The sequence below is a fragment of the Nymphaea colorata genome, chromosome 2 (assembly GCF_008831285.2).
Source record: "Nymphaea colorata isolate Beijing-Zhang1983 chromosome 2, ASM883128v2, whole genome shotgun sequence".
Classification (NCBI taxonomy): Eukaryota; Viridiplantae; Streptophyta; class Magnoliopsida; order Nymphaeales; family Nymphaeaceae; genus Nymphaea; species Nymphaea colorata.
In genome coordinates this window covers 26,016,984-26,037,328 of record NC_045139.1, presented here as the reverse complement: position 1 = coordinate 26,037,328, position 20,345 = coordinate 26,016,984, and positions in this window count along the sequence as shown.

The following is a 20,345-nucleotide window of genomic DNA, read 5'->3' as shown; positions in this document are numbered from 1 at the left end:
TTCTTGTTTGTCGCTTTAAAGCAAATTATTATTATTTTTGACATCTAATTAATTTTTTTTTTTTTTTGCAAAAAATGTGGTGAACAACGGAGGTTTCAATCTCATCAGATCTTGGTTGCCGATGTCGACAGTTTCTTTTAGTCTCTGTATCCTTGTAGTAACATGAGTTCGATAGGCCCCAAGAAAAATATTATAGATTAATTATCTCAAGAAGGGATTAACTATCCAATTTTTGAATTATATTTGAACTGATTATTTAGGAATACGATTCGGAGATTTTGGGTGCGGGGATATAATCGGCTTGATAACCAAGCGCATCTATGTCCAGCACAGCTTGATTAAGTGTGCGGGGATATGATCGGCTGTGGAGGGGTATAGCGTATGTTTTCATATAAACTCATGAGCCCAACTTAATTTATTTGCTCCATCTTCGATGAGTGCGTATCTGGTATATGGGTGTTCTACCTTGTCAAGGTAAACCTGGTCTAGGAACACATTTCTTGGTATACCCTTATCTTGACACTGGCAAACCCGCTCGGAGTATATGCGTGTATTCTTCGTCACTCCTGTTGTATAAAGCACTTGATCACTTGATCTTGATTGTATCCAAAGCAGTGAATCATTTTTCTCGACAACTGAAACCGGTTGTCCAGCCATTGGCTTTGCTTGGTGGGAGTACTAAGGAAGCACATACTTGTACAACAAGGTTGGACACATCTATTCTTGTATAACTAGGGATATCAACGGATCTGATTTGAATCTAGTAATACCCCTTTAGCACATTTGTTTCTCAGACGTTCACATATTCATGTTTGACTATAACTAAACAAAAAGTCATATCCGAATCCGAAATTTGATTTCACAATCTGAATTCAATTCGAATCTGATTTTTAATATTTTAATAGTAGAATGGTGCTCCTCTGCCCATGGATGCAAGCAAAGAGTGTGTATGCATGCATGTGTGTGTGTGTGTGTGTATAACTGAAATCAGCTGGCAACATTTATAGCCAGAGAGTTATTTTTTTAAACAAAAACGGGTTGGAGGATCACCCCTACTCCATTAAAGCTGAAAGAATGAACGACTAATAAAAATAACAAATGAGCAGCTCAGACACTCAGTTCACCACCACTCTTATTTAGAGAGCAAGGATACCACTTCTATAGAAATGAAATCATTACACACAATGTTATTTTGAATCCACCTAGAAAAACCAAAGACAACCCTGATGCGAGCAGGCAGATTATGGCCCGTTGCAAATTTCTGCAACGATGACTTCCATGCTACACTATTAGATTTCAAGAATATACAAGAATTATCCTAAACTATTAGCGGAAATATCCAATTCAAATAAGCAGTGTCCAAAACTGGCCCCCTTATGATTATCCACCAAGAGTTTATTCCTTTCATCGAACTATCTTTCCAAAGAAGCCCTGCATAGAATCTTCCTTGCTCCTTCCTTCATGAAGGTCAATTTTATGGCCCAACCCAACAAATTCTTAGTAAGCCAAAAAAGGGTAAAAAACTAAAAATACTAGTTCTTTTCCACAATTTAATCGCTCACTCCACATGTAGTGGCCAATCTTGCTTTAATATCACTTCAACACAGGCATTCCAAGCCTTCTTTTTTGTCTCTCTTGTTTTCCTGCACACATTCTGGTGTTTAACCTTGTTTCTAAAACACCATATTCTCCAAACGACAAGATTAAAAACCAAACCCCCCAACATTTCTTCATCTCTTTGCATAGCAGTCTTTTGTTAAACCACCACACAATCTTAGCGCAAATGTCCCTAACTGGCTTCCGACCAATGCCAAATCATGCAGCCACAAAAGCCCAAATATTAGCAGTGAAGGAGCAATTAGACAACACATGGTCTTAAATGTGTACATGTGTTTTGCATATAAAATAGATCGATGCCAAGTTTAGGCCAAAACGTTGTGCCCTAACTTCCGTGGGTAGCCTCCCATGTAAGGCCCACTAATTTTTCTTTTTCTTTAATTATTGTGAAAAGATAAATATAGGTACAGGTTATAAATGGTAGATTTAAATGACTGTTAAAAATATTTGAAATTATCAATTACATAATAGAGGGGCAGTTATGGAAAGGAAGGAAAGGGGTTACTAAACATATACCTGGCTAAAGAAGTAACTGAAATATTAAAAGAAATAGTAAAAAAGTTAAAGGTTATTTCTCTCCTTGAGAGAGACTACAAAATTCGTATGGCAGTTTTGGAGGCCTTGAAGAGGGTCTATTTAACCCTGTACTCCAAGCATTCTAGGTTCCTATTTGCTGCAGCCATAGAGGTTAGGGTTTCAACAACTAGAAATTGGGGAAAAGTGAAAGCTAGCCCTTGTTTTTCCTGCATGGTAAAGATCAAGAGCAAAGAGGAACTGGTCCACATGACTGTCATCCGTGGCTTGGAGGATCAAGAAAGCTATGGAGCTAGGGTGCTGACAGTCAAAAATCAGGGGCTGTACAGTTAGAGAGACCCTAGTAAGTGTTATATAGTTTCTTTTATAGATAATCTGTATAGGTAGGTATATATATAATAAGCAAGGAGAATTCTACTTGGTGGGGCTGAAATTACACATGTGAATGCATGTTTTGCAAGGAAATCATTTTAGACTACCTTGGAACGACAACCCTCTTGGTGGACTGAATTGACTGCAGCATGAAGCAATAAGGTATGGGGATATTCAGACATCAGCATGTAGTTCATGTATGTTATGCTTATGAAATATAGATGCATATCAATAAATATGTAATGTGTATCCGAACAGGCCTAGAGTAATAAGTAGGCTGTTGGACTGAAATAGTTAGTATGCATTACATTAAAATGAAAGGATGATCATGATTATGGAGTTGTTTCTGAAATTTAGAATACAATCAGATTTATTAAGGAAGTATTTTGCATGATCAGTCTTACGATAGATGGTGAATGTATGGGTGATGTGACGTGATGATATCTAAATTTCAGATGTGCATAGATTGATATTTTCTGTAGCTGGTGGCACTTAGTTGTAAGTTCAACAGGGAAAACCCCTGTTCTTATGAAGATCTGTATATATATATATATATAAATATATATGCATCTATATATAAGGTACACATATAGATCTTCAGTGTATACATATACGTACTTATATGTAGCTGTTAATTCAATTTGCGGGACATGTTGCAGTAGCTGAACTGAATACAAATGTGCTTGTTGAAATGATATGGGTGGTAAGTTCCTTCGTGAATGGGTCTGGTGATGATAAGGAAACTGTAGATGTATATCACCAAAAAACAGTAGGAGTAGGATATATCAACCATGTCTCTTAGCTATTATGTTTATTTCATATCCTTCTAAGGATCTCATGCATTATGTTAGTGTTTAAATCATAACAAAACACAAGAAAGAAAAAGAGAGAGTCTTGCATCAACATTAACTAGACCTATGCAAAACATAACACGATTGATACAAGGCCTACTTAGCAGGAGACTGCTTCGTACTCTATGATTGTCACTCAGTTGAAGTTAGTAATACTAGATATGTAGGGGAATATTTAATCGTAATAGAAGCATGCAGATCTTATACATTGGTATGTTTATATAATAACACAACAGAACTCAATCTGATTTGGGTGAGGAAATTCTGAAATACTCAGTCATCCCTTGATGACAAGCTGAGCAACAGTGAGTAGCCGCACATGCTTAGAAAGGTTGGAAATAAAAATTATTTAGTAAACCTGCAGATTTGATTAAAGAACAGTACGATTCTCATGTTATCTACGAATTAACCAGAAGAGATCAATGGGATGAATCTGAAGAGATAGAATCACCTTTTTGAGTAAGGTTAGCCTAGGAATGTCATCAAAGGAATTGTTGTTTTGCCAATACAGAAAATTCATTCAATAAGCAAAACTAACAAGAACAGGGGAACCAGAAATAGAATCACGATAAAAAATTTACAGAAATATTTAGGACAGGGAATGAGAATACACCAAATGGAAACTAGTAGAAGTCGACAATCAAACTTCTAAAATATCTGGTTGAAACAGTTGGCTGAAACCACCAAGCTCCATAAGAGTTAAGGTATTATTGTAGGGTGTGTGCAGTGTGGGGCTGAATGGAGAAAAGCTGTAAAAAATATGGTTTCAGAGATCAGTGTAGCTGACTCGGACATGTGGTTCTTCCTACTAAAAGTGATAAACATGAATACGAAGGTAAAATGTTGAGTGCAACTACTGAGAACAAAGAAATTCCTGTAGGGGAGGAAACAAAAAAAATAGCTAGAAATGTAATATACAATTGTATATAAACGCTACAGTTCTTTAACAAAGAGCTGAGGTAACTCAAACGTTGCTACCTCATGTACTTAAATTAAGTTGGTTGTGCCCTCAAATATGAACAAATTGTGAGGGGAAGATAGCCTGAATCGTTAGTATAAAGCCATAGGGTGGTTCAGCAATAAACATAGATATGGATAAGAGGGTATATACGTGTGTGTGAACAAGGAGATATATGAATGTATGAGGTGTATTCCATACCAATGGATACACATATATATGAATTTATAAAGGACCATAAATAAACAAAGTTTGGTAGTGTATACCTGATACGTATGTTATGGTGGTTGTCCCTAATTCTTGAGAATTTAAATTGGCTAGACTGGGTTTGTTTTGGGATTGGGGCTTAAAGTTGACTTTCGAGAGAGTTAATAAACTATGTCTAGTAAGGATAACCGTCACATTTGAATGCATAGAACAAGGCGTGGACTATGTTTTATACAATGGTACATGCGAGCGAGCATGAGCTTTGGTCTAGTAGTTGGTTTTGTCTAGGGAGATGGTGATGCACACGAGCTTACTTTACTCGCACACTCCTCCGTCCGCACTTGATGACCCACAGGGTATTGGGTGGCACAAGGGCTTGGGAATTTCTTATGCTTTTGCTTGGAGAGCAGGACGTCTCACGATCCCTCAACCCGAATGCCTAGAGGGGCCGGTCTACCACTTTGGGTAACACTGGTGGTTGGACCCTGTTGCTGCAGCGACGATATGGGATATCTCAGGAGGCTTCACTTCAGGTTACCCTTGATTAGTTTGGATCGCATGGTGAAGATATAATCTGCGCTACCTGTGAGTTGTGCCCACAGGATTTTTTGTTGTTGGTTCATCACGATGACCATGACCATTATTAATGGACTACGGTTGTAGTTCTACAAACATATGGAGGTCAGGTACACCTCATTCATAATGATAAGATCTAACCCTAAGGTGCATTATGGATTGATGACTTACGGATGTCGACCATAAAGTTCCCATATGTATTGTTTAACATAATTCTAAACTTATTTTGTCAGACCATATTCCATGAATGGCTGGATATTTCTATACTCAAAGGAAATCTAACCCTTCTTTCTATCCCTATAGGTAGTTCTTGAGAGATCGTGGCTACAGGAGTGACATCCTCAGTCTTTGTGATGGACCGGCATTGGCAATCTGGACACTACGTCGAATCTGGACTTTGTGGATACTTTAGTTGTTTGAGTCTAAGTGTTCTATGTGGAGTAAAAAAGGGTGTCTCTTTTGTTGGCATTTGATTTGTTTTCTGTTTTGGTCATTGCTCAAGTTTGTTTGGAATAAGACTCAATGTTTCTTCCGTTATTATCTATAAAAAAAAATTGGTGTCAAAAAGCTTGGGTCATGACACCCCAAAGCTACGTATATAGACTATCCAACAAGCCCTAGGAAGGGAGCCAGACAGCTGGATTTTCTTTCTCCAATTAATAGTTGTACTCTTTCTTCGAATCCTCTCCCAAATTTGGCTTTTGGATGTGATTGGAGGGTTGTTGTTACGTCAACACAAGGTGTCATGACCCTGGATCAGTTGAATATTACACCTTTCTCCGATAGAAGCAAAAACTTTCCATCTGGCTTCCCCATTATATCTCAACAGTGCATTTTCCATGTTGACCTTAAGATTTTCCTGCCAATTAACGAGATTGTGTAACTCTAAAGGAAAAAGAGAACTTCTATTTTTTATTTGTGCTTTTCTGTCGCACTACTTTACAATAAGCACAACTGTGCTTTGTATACTAAAAACAAAAGAATATTCTTAAAAAGATATTTTCTGTTGTAACAAATAGTTGTTGCATTGCTCCACCACGAATTCCAGCATTGCTCTGCTCCACCACAAGTTCCAGCATGCCTAGCCAGTTCTAATCTTTCACGCAATGCCTGATATCAAAAATATTTCATAATACATCTAATGTATACTGATTTTCTTTGGACTGTATTTCAGCTGAGTTAATATCCCCCCCTCAAACTGGACTGGGTGTTGTAGCTTAGTCCAAGTTTGTTCCTTACATAAAGAAATCGAGCTCATCCCAATGGTTTTGTGAAGATATCTGCCACCTATTCTGCTGAATGGATATATCTGGTTTCAAGGAGTTTGGATGCAACTCTTTTTCCGATATGATAGTAGTCCAATTCAATGTGTTTGAACCTGCTGTGCATTACTGGGTTAATGGTCATATGTAATGCAGACATATTATCACAGTACAATATTGGTGTCTTGGATAGACTAACCCCAATATCGCACAATATATAAGTGATACAAGTCATTTCTGTTGCTGTCGAGGCTAATGCACAATACTTTGCTTCTGAGCTTGAACGTGCTACTGTCGGCTATTTCTTAGCAGACGATGAGATGCCGTTTGGCCCAAGATAAATGCCATATCGAGTTGTTGAACGTCGGGTGATTGGACACCCATCCCAATCAGCGTTAGAGTACCCTTGAAGAAGCATGCAATCAGTTGGTTGTATTCAGAGTCCATGTTCTATAGTGGCCTTCACATATCTGAGAATTTTCTTAACTAATTGAAAATGGAATTGAGATGGTGATTGCATATACTGTGACACAAAATTAACACTGTATGCCAAGTCTGGACGAGTGAAGGTAAGATATTGCAGACAACCTACTATGCTTCGAAAAAATGTGGCGTCTTGGAAACATGGGCTCGGCTGATTGCAATGAGGAGTTTCTGCCATAGGTGTGTTGCTAGGCTTACAATCACTCAAGTTTGCACGTTGAAGAATTTCCTTTTCATATCTTGTTTGATTTAAGAATATGACATCTTCTTCTTGTTGTACTTGTATGCCTAGGAAGTGATGGACATCTCCTAGATGTTTCATAGCAAAAGCTGAACTGATATCTGCAATAAAACTTGTGATTATATCTTGTCTATCACCAGTAATTAGAATATCATCAACGTATAAAAGCAGCCATATGGTTCCATGCTCGCCTTTGTAAATGAACAGCGATGAGTCTACTAGACTGCAGAAAAATCTATAATGTATCACAAAGTTGCTGAATTTGTCAAACCACATTCTTGAAAATTGACACAGCCCATATAAAGCCTTATTTAGTCTACAAACGTAGTTAGGCTTATTTGGGTCTCTAAATCTTGGTGGCTGATCCATGAAGACAGGTTCATCTAGTTCGCCATGGAGGAAAACATTCTTGATGTCCATTTGATGTATCCTCCATTTTCTTGACAAGGCAATAGTAAATATAATTATGATTGTTGTTGGCTTAATAGCAGGTGAAAATGTTTCAATGAAGTCCACTCCTGGTATTTGGTTGTAGCCCTTTGCCACAAGCCTCACCTTCAACATGTCCAAGCTTCCATCCACTTTAACTTTGGCTTTGAAAACCCACTTGCATCCAATGATGTGTTTTGCATGTTCTCTAGGAACCAAGTCCCACGTTTCAGTGGTTTTAAGAACATCAATTTCCTCCTTCATGGCAGCTGCCCAACCTCTATGTGATAAGGCTTCTTTGATAGAATCAGGTTTTTTAGGAAGTAATGTACATGATAGTAGGTATAGTGGGTTGGGCTTAACTATTCCATGCATCGAACATGTCTCAATCTGCTGTATGAGAGTTGGTGTTATGCCTACTTCAAGTTTTGCTCATTTGCAGATGTGTTTGTCTCCTGTGAGTTGTTGTTTTCCTGCTCACTAATGTTTAAACTTCTGATGTGAGAGCTTGAAGTATTGTGGTTATGTTCATCACCAACCACTTCCTCTATTCCATGCATCTTGGCTATTTCACTTTCTGACAAAACACACATAGGTTCTTGTTCTTGTGTCTTGGTGCCCAAGTATTTCTTTGTTTCTTCATTTTCAGGAAACCAAGCATCGTACTGAGTTCTAACATTTTCAACCTTTGTGTCTACCACACTCTTGAAAGCTGTGTTCATCAAATATGCAATGCTTGGAGAATTAAACTCGTCTTGATTTAAGGTGTAAACATCTATAGCCTTTATGCAAAGTGTTGTAATATAAAAATATACAAGGTAATGATCTTGGTTCTAGCTTATGTCTGGCATAATCTCTCAAGTATGGGTAGCATAAGCACCCGAATGTTCTCATGTAATCATACTCAGGCCTGACACCAAACAGCTTCTCATAAGGTGATTTCATATTCAAGAGTGTTGTAGGAATTCTGTTATGAACCCAAACAACAGTGTTAAACGCATCCACCCAATACTTTAAGGGTAAATTTGCATAGAATAACATCACTAGACCCAACTCAGTAACAATTCAATGTCTTCTTTCAGCTTGTCCATTCTACTGTGGTGTGTATGGGCAAGACATTGTATGACAAATTCCATTATCATAATTTTTTTTTTCATTCTATTATTATCAAATTCTGTTCCCCCATCTGAATGAATGATCTTGATCATTTTATTGAATTGATTCTTTATGTATACAATAAACTTCTCAAAACTAGACACAAAATCTGATTTCTCTCTTAGAGCAAAAATCCAGCAATATTTTGTGGAATCATAAAAAAAAATTACATAATATCTCATCCCTTATACTAGAACTATTGGTAATGGCCCCCATAAATCACAGTGGAGCATATCAAAAGGTTGTGTCTCTTGTTTATCTGCAGTAAAGAATGGTAAACGAGAAGATTTTGCCATAGAACATCCAACATATATATTTTTCTCTTTAACATTCAAACTACATATTTGTTTTTCTCTATTTAGAAATTTCAAAACACCATAGTTAACATGAGCGAGCCTTCTGTGCCATATCTCCAAACTGACTATGTTTTGACTGTTTGAAAAACACGCATCCTTAATTCCTGCTTCAAGCATGTAAAGATCACCTTGACGACGTCCTTTAGCTAACACTCGCTTTGTTTCCCTGATCTTAATTTGGAAATGGTCATGCAAAAAATAGAAATCCACTAGTAAGTCTCTTGTTAGTTGACTTACTGAAATCAAATTTCTTCTAATTTCAGAAACAACTAAAACATTCTTCAACTCTAATCTATTTTAATCTATTTTGGTTAGAGCCGATTTTTGCTTCTCCAACATGTGTAATCTTAAGAGACTGTCCATTTCCCACTATAACTCTTTTTGTACCTCTATATTTGGTTGTGTTCAGAAGCATACCTGAGTATGATGCTATGTGCGAAGTCACTCCAGAGTCTGGAAACCAGGCGTCATCCTGGTTAGCAGCCATAGTTATTGCTGCTAAAGCTTATGCAACTTCTTCTACCTTATATGCATTATCAAATCTGTGCCAACATCTAAGAGCAGAGTGATTCAGTTTAAAGCAAATCTAGCATACCATACATTTTTCTTTGTTCGATGTGGTGTTTCTTTTGGCATCTGTAAATTTCTCGTGATTTGTTGAAGACTTGGCAATGTTTCCTTGAATACCTGTTGCCCAAGGTTATATGGATAAAACTCGCTGCCTTGAGAAGAGAAGTATTGTCTTCCTCTTCCTCCACGTTTACCATAGAACGTCTGACTTTGGGCATAAAATGCAGATTGATGCTGGATTTCTCTTTCATATTGATTGAGTGACTTCAATTTTTTGTGGCTTTGTAGCAATGGTATAACATCCTTATAAACAGGAATTGGGGGATTCCACATTGACGTCACAAACGACTCATATTCAGGCCCCAATCCATTTAGGAGAAGAAAGACCTTTGTATGGTCATTCACCGGTCTTTCAATGGCCTGCAATTCATCGTAGATACTTTTAAAAATCCGTATGTAATCATCCATAATCATATTCTTCTTTTTGTGTGTCTGCAATTTTTGTAGCAAACAACATTCTCTTTCTTGAGAATCCAAAGCGTATGCCTCCTCGAGTGTCCTCCATACCTATTCTGATGTTTCCAAACCAACAATGAGCCCTAGGACTTCTTCAGATAGGGTGCCTGTGATCCACCCACGCAGGAGTCAGTCCGATTTCTTCCATTGCAAGTAGTCTGGGATAATCTCTCGCTTATCTCCATTGATAATGTACTGATCAGGAACAGAGATTTCGTCATTGATAAATCCTTGCAAATCTTGACTCTCGATCAAACCAAGAACCTGGGTCTTCCAGAGAAGGAAATTCGTTTGGGAGAGTTTTATGGACACGAAGTTTGCCACATTCAGCATGGACGGGTAGGAGTACTGCTAGTTTGTGACTGCTGCTACAATGAGAGACGCCATGGATGCTGCTCTCTCGAGCTCTGAAATAGAGGGAGGGAGCAAGAGAGATACTCCCAAATCTCTCTGATAAGCATATTGAATCCCACCACTGCTAAAACATTTTGAGATAAAAGTCATTGACACTACCATTGTGCATATCTAACAAGCAAATTTGATGAGTCAACTAGAAAACAACATGAAAAACTTGAAAGAGAGCTGATATTTGCCCAATAAGACATAAATAACAACATAATAAACACTATTCCTTTCAATGAAATGAGAGGGGACATCAGAATAGATGTCAAACTAACGAAGGCCAGTAACAAATTGTTCTTGAGAACTAGGACTGGTCTAAACAAATATATACTAGAAATATATAAAAGAGAAATGTATCTCAATGTTCAGTTTGTAACATGAATTCATAATGAAAGAGCTAGAGATAGAGAGCTAAAAAAAAGAGTGACGAGAGAGAGAGAGCCCTAATGATCACCTCCTCTCTCCCAACAACTCTCCCCCCCTTCGATGTCCAAAGATTGATACAGGGAGGAAGGGAGGGAGACAATGAGAGGAAGAAAGAGAAGAGAACTCCAAATCGATGCAAAGGAGAAAAAACCCTAGTTACTACAAATCAGAGACAAATAGAGGGAGGGAGCAAGAGAGAAAAGAAGGGAAAGGGAGAAAAATGAGAACCGGACCTCACCTGGAAAAAAAACTATTCACGACAACGATGGAGCTCCTTGCAGCAAACGAAGGTGATCGCACGACCTATCATCGATGGAATGGAGGAAGCAAGACCTATTAGTTAATTGAATGGAGGAAGAGAGCAACAGAGAGAGCAAGGGAAAAAGGCGTAGAGTAGTGGGCGAGGGGGAGACTCAAAAGAGAGATGGGGGAGAGACAGAGGAGAAGGAGAAAAGGAGAAAGGGCTCGACTCGAGGGCAGGAGATGCTCTCTCAAGTGTTTTGTTCCACGTTGTTCCGAGGGTTAGCTTGGAACAGTGTGGGACAGGGTTAATTAGTTGTATACCCCATGTTCAATTTACTAAAGGTGAAAGCATCTCTCCCAAAGAGATGCATTGAAGACAATTTTTTCTTTGCCATGAAGTCAACCACTCTATGTAGCCTAGGAAATGATTAAGACATGCGATAGGGTTCCAAAAAGGGTATAAGAAAAAACATTCATCTACCACCATACATCTTCTTGATTACCACTGAGTTGCTCGCTATGAGTTCAATAAGGCCATACAAGAAGATAAAGGCACTAATAGTTGGAAAGTATTAGAAAGCAATCACATCCATTTTGTATGCCTATAACTTTCTTTATTTGCAGCTTATCATAAGATAACTATAAGGTAACTTTGGCTTCTAATAAATGAGTTTGAAGTTTTTCCCAAATTAAACAAAAACTTTATCATATGTATTATATGACTTTGAGAGAACTCACTAAAATTGTTAACCAATTAGAAGGCAAAAAACATTCCATAAAATATCTAGAGTTGCCACTACATTTAAGTGGATCACATAATAACAACGTTGGCCTCTTCTGATCAAGGTTGAGCAAAACTCGCATTATATAAATAGAAAATACTTTCATATGCATGTAGCATGTGTTTAATCAAACATGTTTTATCATCAATTCCACATTAATAAAGTATTGTAAGTTGTGAATCAATGTTTTGAACCACTTGGAGAAATATGATGCAAAGTTTTTGGCAGTGGAAATGAGAGGATTCATAGCATATTCATCTTGTTAAGTGAATTTAAGTTTGTCTTAAGAGCTAATGTAGAACGAGTGGGAAACTAGTTAAACATAAATAACATGAGTTTACCATTTGTCACATGTAGGGTGATGATTTCATATCATTGATGGTCCATGTCAACAGCCAAGGTATATAAGAAAAAAATAATTAGTATTATAGTATTTGGGTTGTTTGTTCTTTTTGCCAGTGTTTTGCTTTCATTAATGCTTGGAAGTTGATAAGACACCAAACATCTTGTGAAGTTAAAGGTGCTGTAGTGATAAAGTTTTAAGTTGATAACTGACTCTTATATTGTATACTAATTAACCTAGTCATTATTGGTTGAAGATTTGTTCTAGGTTGGTGTTCATTAGAACTTGCTAATTGAATATGTCATCCAAAATTTTAACTATTTAATAAAATAATCTTTATTATACTTGGACATGACATGTGCATTCTTTCCATTTGATAAGGCTAATTAGACCATCTAATATGGTCAACCCAACCTCACTCCTAGTTTTCTAGAAGTTTCATTAAAGTCTTTTGGAAGCAAACTTTTGGAAGCAAATGAACCATGGAGAAATGGAGAGTTTATTTTGTTAGGGAGTTGTTTTCATTAGGCCTATTGAGCCCAATATACTGGGTCATTAAGTTCCTATTAAATGCTATATTATGCATTTAGGCTTCAATTTGTTTTCCAGATGTTCCCACTTCTTCATGTCTGTGAAGATTACCATCACTTATTCTTCAACTGTAGTGTTGCTACTACAATGACTGGATTTGATGCTAGATTCATATTTCTTTTTATTCAATTGCATGATTAATGCTTCATATCCAACAATTGACCAATCCATGACTCATATATTGATCCATAAATGACATTTTAGATTGCTACCAAACAGTCAATCACAAATGAATGGTCATGTGCCTACTAAACATATAAATTATTAGACAATTTGTTGTTTAATAATTTTTGTGTCATCTTTCTATGGGGGATAAAGACCCACTTATCATTTACTTTTTCAACTTTTTGTTTCCCAACTCTTCTACTATTCAATCAAACATAAGCATGAAGAAAAAATATGAGATGAGAGACAAGCAAAAACAGAGAATCAAAATGAGACAATTTTGACATTGTTCAATAGTTTATGTCAATACTCATTGCAAGGAATGTCAAAATTATTATTTCTTATACTTCAAGGATACCAACAATTCATAGAATGCATCTCATGATTATAGTAAAAATTGTATCAGTTTTTTAAAGGAATGATTTGTTGCTTTCTATTATATGCAGAAACCTTACTTGTTATTCCTTTGTATGCAGATTATCTTTGCTATAATTTACTTAGTTCCCTCTATCATCTTTGATATTTTTGATGTAATTATTTGCCTTCCCATATAAGTCATTTCTGTTATATTCAATATTTTTATCTCTAGCATGACTGTTTGCCCCTCATATCTTAATGCATCTGGTTGATTTGGTGAGGATAGACATGCGTCATTTGAATCTTTTTATCATTTAGAATGTATATAGTTAATATAAGGGTGCACAGGAGAAATTGCCTTTGTCTAATATACATTTAAAAAACCTAAATGTAGATACCTTATTTGTCTTAAAAACTTGCATTTAAAGGAATCTAAGTTATCTAACAACTAATTAGTTCCCATGAACAAAGTATGGAGTGCTTCAAATCTCATTGTAGAGCTCAATTTCCATTAATTTATCATTTCAAATGCATGATGTACAAAAATACCTTTCCTCTATCCATAACTTTGGAAGAGTTCAACATTAGTAAGTACAAGTAGCAACCAGGTGACATGGGTCTTCTCATTTTCTTACTTTTAGATGTGTCAATCTGGCTCCTATGCATTTAGCATTAATCAATCAAACTCCTAATAATGAACATAAAATACTATTAAGGATAAAATAAATATATATTGTTTTATCTTGCAAATTTTATAAGACTACTTTAATTACCATAAGGAGAAAACCAATAAAGTAAGTGCAACAACAAGCACAAACAAGAAAAAACAATGAAACAAATGTCAAGAAATGTGTTATGCCTTGCTCTTAAAGTTTTACAGATGAATTTATATGATATAGATTCCCATTTACAATCCTTATATAAAAAAAGGTGTTCATAAAGGTAGCATATGTTGTATTCTCTCCAATTTTCCATGGATGGACTTGACTTTTATTTAGGAAGTATTGCTTATGACCTTGAGTCTAAAAGATAGGGTGATTCAAATCCTCAGTTTGTGGAAATCACAAATATATCAACTCAGAAGCTTTACAAGGAATCCATATCGATCTCCAATAAAAAGTGTTAGGCATTTTTTGGAGGAATGTTAAAAAAGAGTGTGGTGGAGTGTCTAGCAAGTGATAATGGTGAGGAAAATCCTAGGGCCGTGAAACCTTTCTTCCATCAAGCAAGGGAGGGTTAAGAGACCATAATTAGACCATCCAAGATGGAAGTGGGCGTTGGTAGTTTGTGGGTGATGATCATCAATTGCAAGGCAAAGCCAGACCTCTGGGGAGGGCCATTAGACCATGCAAGATGGAAGTGGGCATTGGTAACTGAGCGGTGATCATCAATGGCCACACGGTGCGGGCAACTGCCCACACCAGTCCCTTAATTTTTATTTTTATTTTTAAATAGACATCTTTATATATATATATATATATAAGTACCATATATGAGTATTTTTAAATGAGTGCCCCTTCAGCCAATCTTTTTGGTTCCGCCATTGATTGCAATAGTCTAGTTGCCCTTTCTCATTTTTCATTTTCTTTCATGTTTGAAAGGACGACACCTTCACTGGATCTCTCTCTAAGGAAAGACCACGAGTAGGGGAGGGCAATGACTCCCCTTCTTTTTATAACAAACATGAAGCTTTTTTTTTTAAAGGATCTTCCAAAAACACAATGTTCTTCTTGTCAAAGGCCCTTTTAGGGTCTAATTTAACAACATATCTTAAAAGCTTAGGTTTTACAAAATTCAGTTATGTGGAAACTTGATTTTCTAATGACACATCTTAAATCTTTGTTCGTTTGAATGACAATTAAAATACCGGTTTTTATCTTATGCAAGCTAATTTTGTTTGAAGGACAAAAAACATATATTTGTCGGCATTGAACTAATGAACTTAATGACTATGAGAGAAAAGTTATTAAATCCATTATTTAAAAACTGGTGAGTTTTCATTTTGAAAAAGCTGGGAAGGGGGCCAACTTTTTCCTTGCCATTTAAGACATCCTTTTCAAGGATTGAGTTTTAAAAACATTAGTATCACATCTCTAAACAGGCCCTTAGTTAGGGGTGAACAACAAGTCGAGCTACTTGAATTTGACTCGTTAAAGCTCGGCTCATGAACGAGTTCGAGCCGAGACATTTGCTTAACGAGTCGAGCTCAAGTTCATGAGTTAGCCGTTCAAAATTCAACACATAAGGATGAATATCAATTCTATTCAAACAAATTTGTCGAGCCGACAACCTGTAACAATGAATTCAATTCTATTCAAACGAATTTGTTGAGCCTTAATCGAGTCGAGCTGCTTTTATCGAGCTCGATGTTTAATGAATATCAGTTCTATTCAAACGAGTTTGTTGAGCCTTAATCGAGTCGAGCTGCTTTTATCAAATCGAGCTCAACTTGACTCTAATGTCACTAGGGTGCGGCAGAATTGGACCCGCACCCGCGTCGACGCGGGTGCGGGATGAGGCATGTACGTGGTACGTTTGGATCTGGTCCAGATCCAAACCAAGTTCATCTGACAAAAATGTCTCAAAAGTTGAGCTCTTCTCACCCGTCGAGGTCTCACCCATCGAGGTCTGCCACCACCGATTTACATAAATGGGGAGCGGAAACATTATTATATGTTACTTTCTTGTTTAAGATTTTATCGATACAGGACTAAAAACTGAGCTCTTCTCACTCAAATGTCAAAATTTTGAAATTTTTATGAAATGGTGGGGCGAGTGATAGAGTTTGGGTCTGGATTTGGATCTTGATCCAATTTGACTTACCCAGTTATAGGAATAACCCTCGTTACTGAACAACGGAGCGCTTCGCCCGTTCCTCCGACCCCAAACCTAATCTTCTTATTAAGAAAGAAAGGAATGGAGAAAATTACAATTTTGATTTTGATATTTAATAATTTTGTGGTTTAGAGATAATTTTGTTATATATATTATTATTATAAAATAATAATAATAATAATAAATAGTCTTCCCGCACCGCCGCACCAATAATTTTTGAGATGTGCCACGCCGGCACCCCCACCCGCACCCCGCACTCTGGTGACATAGCTTGACTCGTGTTCACCCCTACCCTTAGCCTCTTTCTTAAGTCAAACTTATTTACCAGCTTTCTGAACTGTCTATCTATTAAGTAATGGTCTTCTCTTTGTAGAGTCTCCCATGCTTAGTTTATTTAATAGATTTTAGTCATTCAATACAATAGATAATGAGGCAAGATTAACAGTTATGGTCTAAGTTTTTTTTTTGGAATTTTACTTGGATAAACCACCTTGGCGGAGCTTAGCGACTTAGTCACTCACTTGATTGTACTGTAAAACACCAATGAGACTCTCACACACCTCCTAGGTTCATAGCATTAGGGATGTCAATATATTTGATTTAAATCAAATATCCAACCGAACCGATCCGAAAAAATCAGTTTCGGATAGATATTAAATCAAATGCTATTAATCTTTGAAAATTGGCAAAATCCGGTTCAAAATTCGAATTTGGATATAAATATAAAAATTAGATTCGGATTGTAAAATTGGATTTTGGATTCAGATTCAGATATGACTCTTCTTTATTCAAATTTGAATTAGAATATGTGAATAACCGAAAAAGTCGATATGATTAAGGATACATCCAACCTGAATCCGATCCGTTGACATCCTTACATAGCATTCATCAAGATTAAGACCAAGAGGACTCGCATCGATGAAACTTAAACCAACAACTAGCCACCAACCTGTACTGCAGTCATTGAGGTGCACCAAACCCCTTGAGCAGGCCATAGTTTAAGTTAGTAAGCCTCACACTTATTATTCATCAAATAGTGCAGCAGCAATTTCGATTTAATAGTGGTAGAGCCAGAAATTTCTGGTTAAAAGGCACCAATGACTTAACTTATAACTTTAAAGGGCACTTGTATGTAATAAACAAGTAAAAGTTATGGGGATGTCTATTAATAAAGATTTCAATTTATGTGGGGTGGCAGCTTTTGCAAGTAGCAGTAACCAGTTAAGAAGACAGTTCCTCTTCCCCCTGCCCTTGGGGACTATAGTTGCTTTGGAACCTAGGCGAGGGTCGGTATGCTTGTCAATTAGAATATCACACATCTACTATCTGTAATCCAAAGGAGTACTGCCTCACGGGCATCAACCAATTACCGGACTTACACTGGTTCTACGTCCCACGGGGCTCTGGACAGGAGCTTCAAAGCAAGAACAAACAAAGTAGTAGAGAAATTAGTGCGATAAGACAAAGAGGACATCATATAAAGCAAAGACATAAACACAATAACAAGTATAAAGTGCTGCATGCTAATGGTGATCCCCAAGCTAAGTTGTTCGGAATCTGTGTCGTCCTTCTCACATGCAATCCGCAATATCCAGTAAGATGGAAGCTGCCCCAAGTTGAACTCCACTTCATCTTCCCAAATGTACTTGAATATCGACTGGATGTGTATGGGCCTCTCCAAATTAGATCAGCTCAATGGGCTGGGCCTCTAAAACGAAGAACAAATATTTGAAAAATATTTTCTACAAGACAAAGAGGACATTATATAAAAGCGAAAAGATAAGCATAAGAACATGTTGGGATTCCCCATCTGGATAGTCCTGCGTCGATACGGGTCCATATCCGTTTCGGACCCTTAAGTATAAATACCCGTGTCTTGTGATGGAGTGAGACACATTCAGTTTTTACCGTCTGGGTAATCAGTCCCCTTAGCCATACGTGAATTGCCTGTCCCCATCACTGGGTTGCTATGGCTGAGGAGAGAAACCCATTGCCGCTGCCGCCGCCGCTACCTCCGCAGGGGAACGACTCTATGGGGACTGTAGCCGTTCTTCCAACAGCCGCCGACATTCAGTCGGCGGTCGCCTCTACAGGTTCTACTTCCGCCCTATGAAACACATGGATCTATGAATGGTTTTCGATTTCTACATTTTCTTTTGGTCACTATCTTGATTTATCGCAAAGCTCCAACAATGGGTTATGGGCCCACTCCATGCTTCCGCTGCGCGTTTCCCTTTGCATACTGTTTTTTCACGCAAAGGAATAGGGCAGAAACGTGGAAGAAGAGGGCACTGGCGTGCCTGTTCCTTCCTCTGTTGCAGAATGGGCAACGGAAGCGTTGGGTTTCTGTTGCAGCCGCAGAGAAAGGAACAAGGAGAGGAGACGGACGTGCGTCTTGCCAGCACCCACCCACTGCTTTGGGACAGAATCTGTCGCCCTCCGTTGTGATGGAAGCCTCTGCGCTTCTATTGCAACAAGAGACAGAAAAGGGCGAACATAAGGGAAAAAGAAAGCAGAAACCGGGAATAAGGGGTGTGTCGGTCGGCCGTTGGGCGACGGCCGACCTCCAGCCCTCCTGGCGTGACCCGCCGGCCACCATCCACGCCGATGGGTGGCCTGCCGGCGGCGTTTCCGTTGTTGTAACCACCGCCAGATCTGAAGAAAGGGGAAAACGAGAAATGGGAAGGGGAAGGCCGTTTCCGGCCGGTCTTCGGTGGGGGACGGCCGGCCATCGCGGCGGGCGATGGCCGGCCGCCCTGTCGGCACCCACGGAGTTGGGTGGCCTGCCGGTGGCACACCACCGCCCGCCTGCCGTTCGGCAGGCGAGTGGTGGAGAAGACGCTCGAAATCGCTCGCGCGATCAAGCGGGTGGGTCGGACCCTGGTCGGGTCATGACCCGGATCCATAATGATTTTAAAAAAAAAAATTCTCGTTCCCGCCCGTTCTTTCGCCCGTGTTTTGATTTTCTTGATCGGGTCGGGTCCGACCGGACCCGTATCCATACGGTCTGAATTTTAAAACAGAACCGATTCGGTCTGTTTCAGAACCGATTCAGACCTTTAGGGACCGGTTCAGGATTTTTGGGGCCGATTCGGATCTTTTCTGGACCGGTTCGGTTGATTTTCAAACCGGTTCATTCAGTTTGAGAACCGATTCGGGCTTTTTCAAACTGATTCAGAGTTGTTTGAGACCGGTTCTTTTCATTTTCGGACCGGTTCATCTAGTTTTCCACCGGTTCAGTCGGTTTATGTGGTTGCATGTCCATTTACAGTGTTTAATGAATTGGTTCGATCATTTTAGATCGATACGGGACCGATTCATTATGTTTTATGGAGCTTTAATAAACAATCTAGATAGCATTAAGTTGATTATGCAGAAATGATATGTGTATTTTATTTTATATGTGATTTTATAACATATTCTTGTATAACATGTTTTATTTAGGATTATGCTGAAGTTAATTTTGTTGCATGATCATAAAGTTCGTATGATAACGCTAATGTAAAGAGCCTATGATTAATAAAATCATGTTATACCTCACCAAAGTGACTACACATGATTTAAAGGCACATTAGTGTTCATGTTGTATTTATTCTCATTTGAAGTAACATAATTACCCAAAGGTAGTGTGTTATGTTCAAGAGAATGAGTAGAGTAAAAGAGGAAAATATATTCTTACATAGTTTTGTCATTTTACATCCAAAGATGTTATGCTTGACTATAGTTTGAATTTACATTTTCTAGTTTTACTAGATAAAGTTAAGACGGAATACATGTGCATATTAGGTATATTACCAAAGTAGTATCCTAACGACTCCTGGTATTTGTCTTGGAAATAGTAAACATAATGAGCCTTTTATTTAGTTTACTTCTTCATATAGTTTGTCTCATATAATGCATGTCAACTTATTGATGTCTTTTGTCATCTGCAGTGTCTGGTTCTATTTATTTTAATGGCTCAAATTCTATCCCTTTACTTGATGATTCTAATTATGTTGAATGGAAATAAAATGTTGTGTTTACATTGGGGTATATGGATTTAGATATGGCTTTGAGGCGACCTGAGCCACCTCC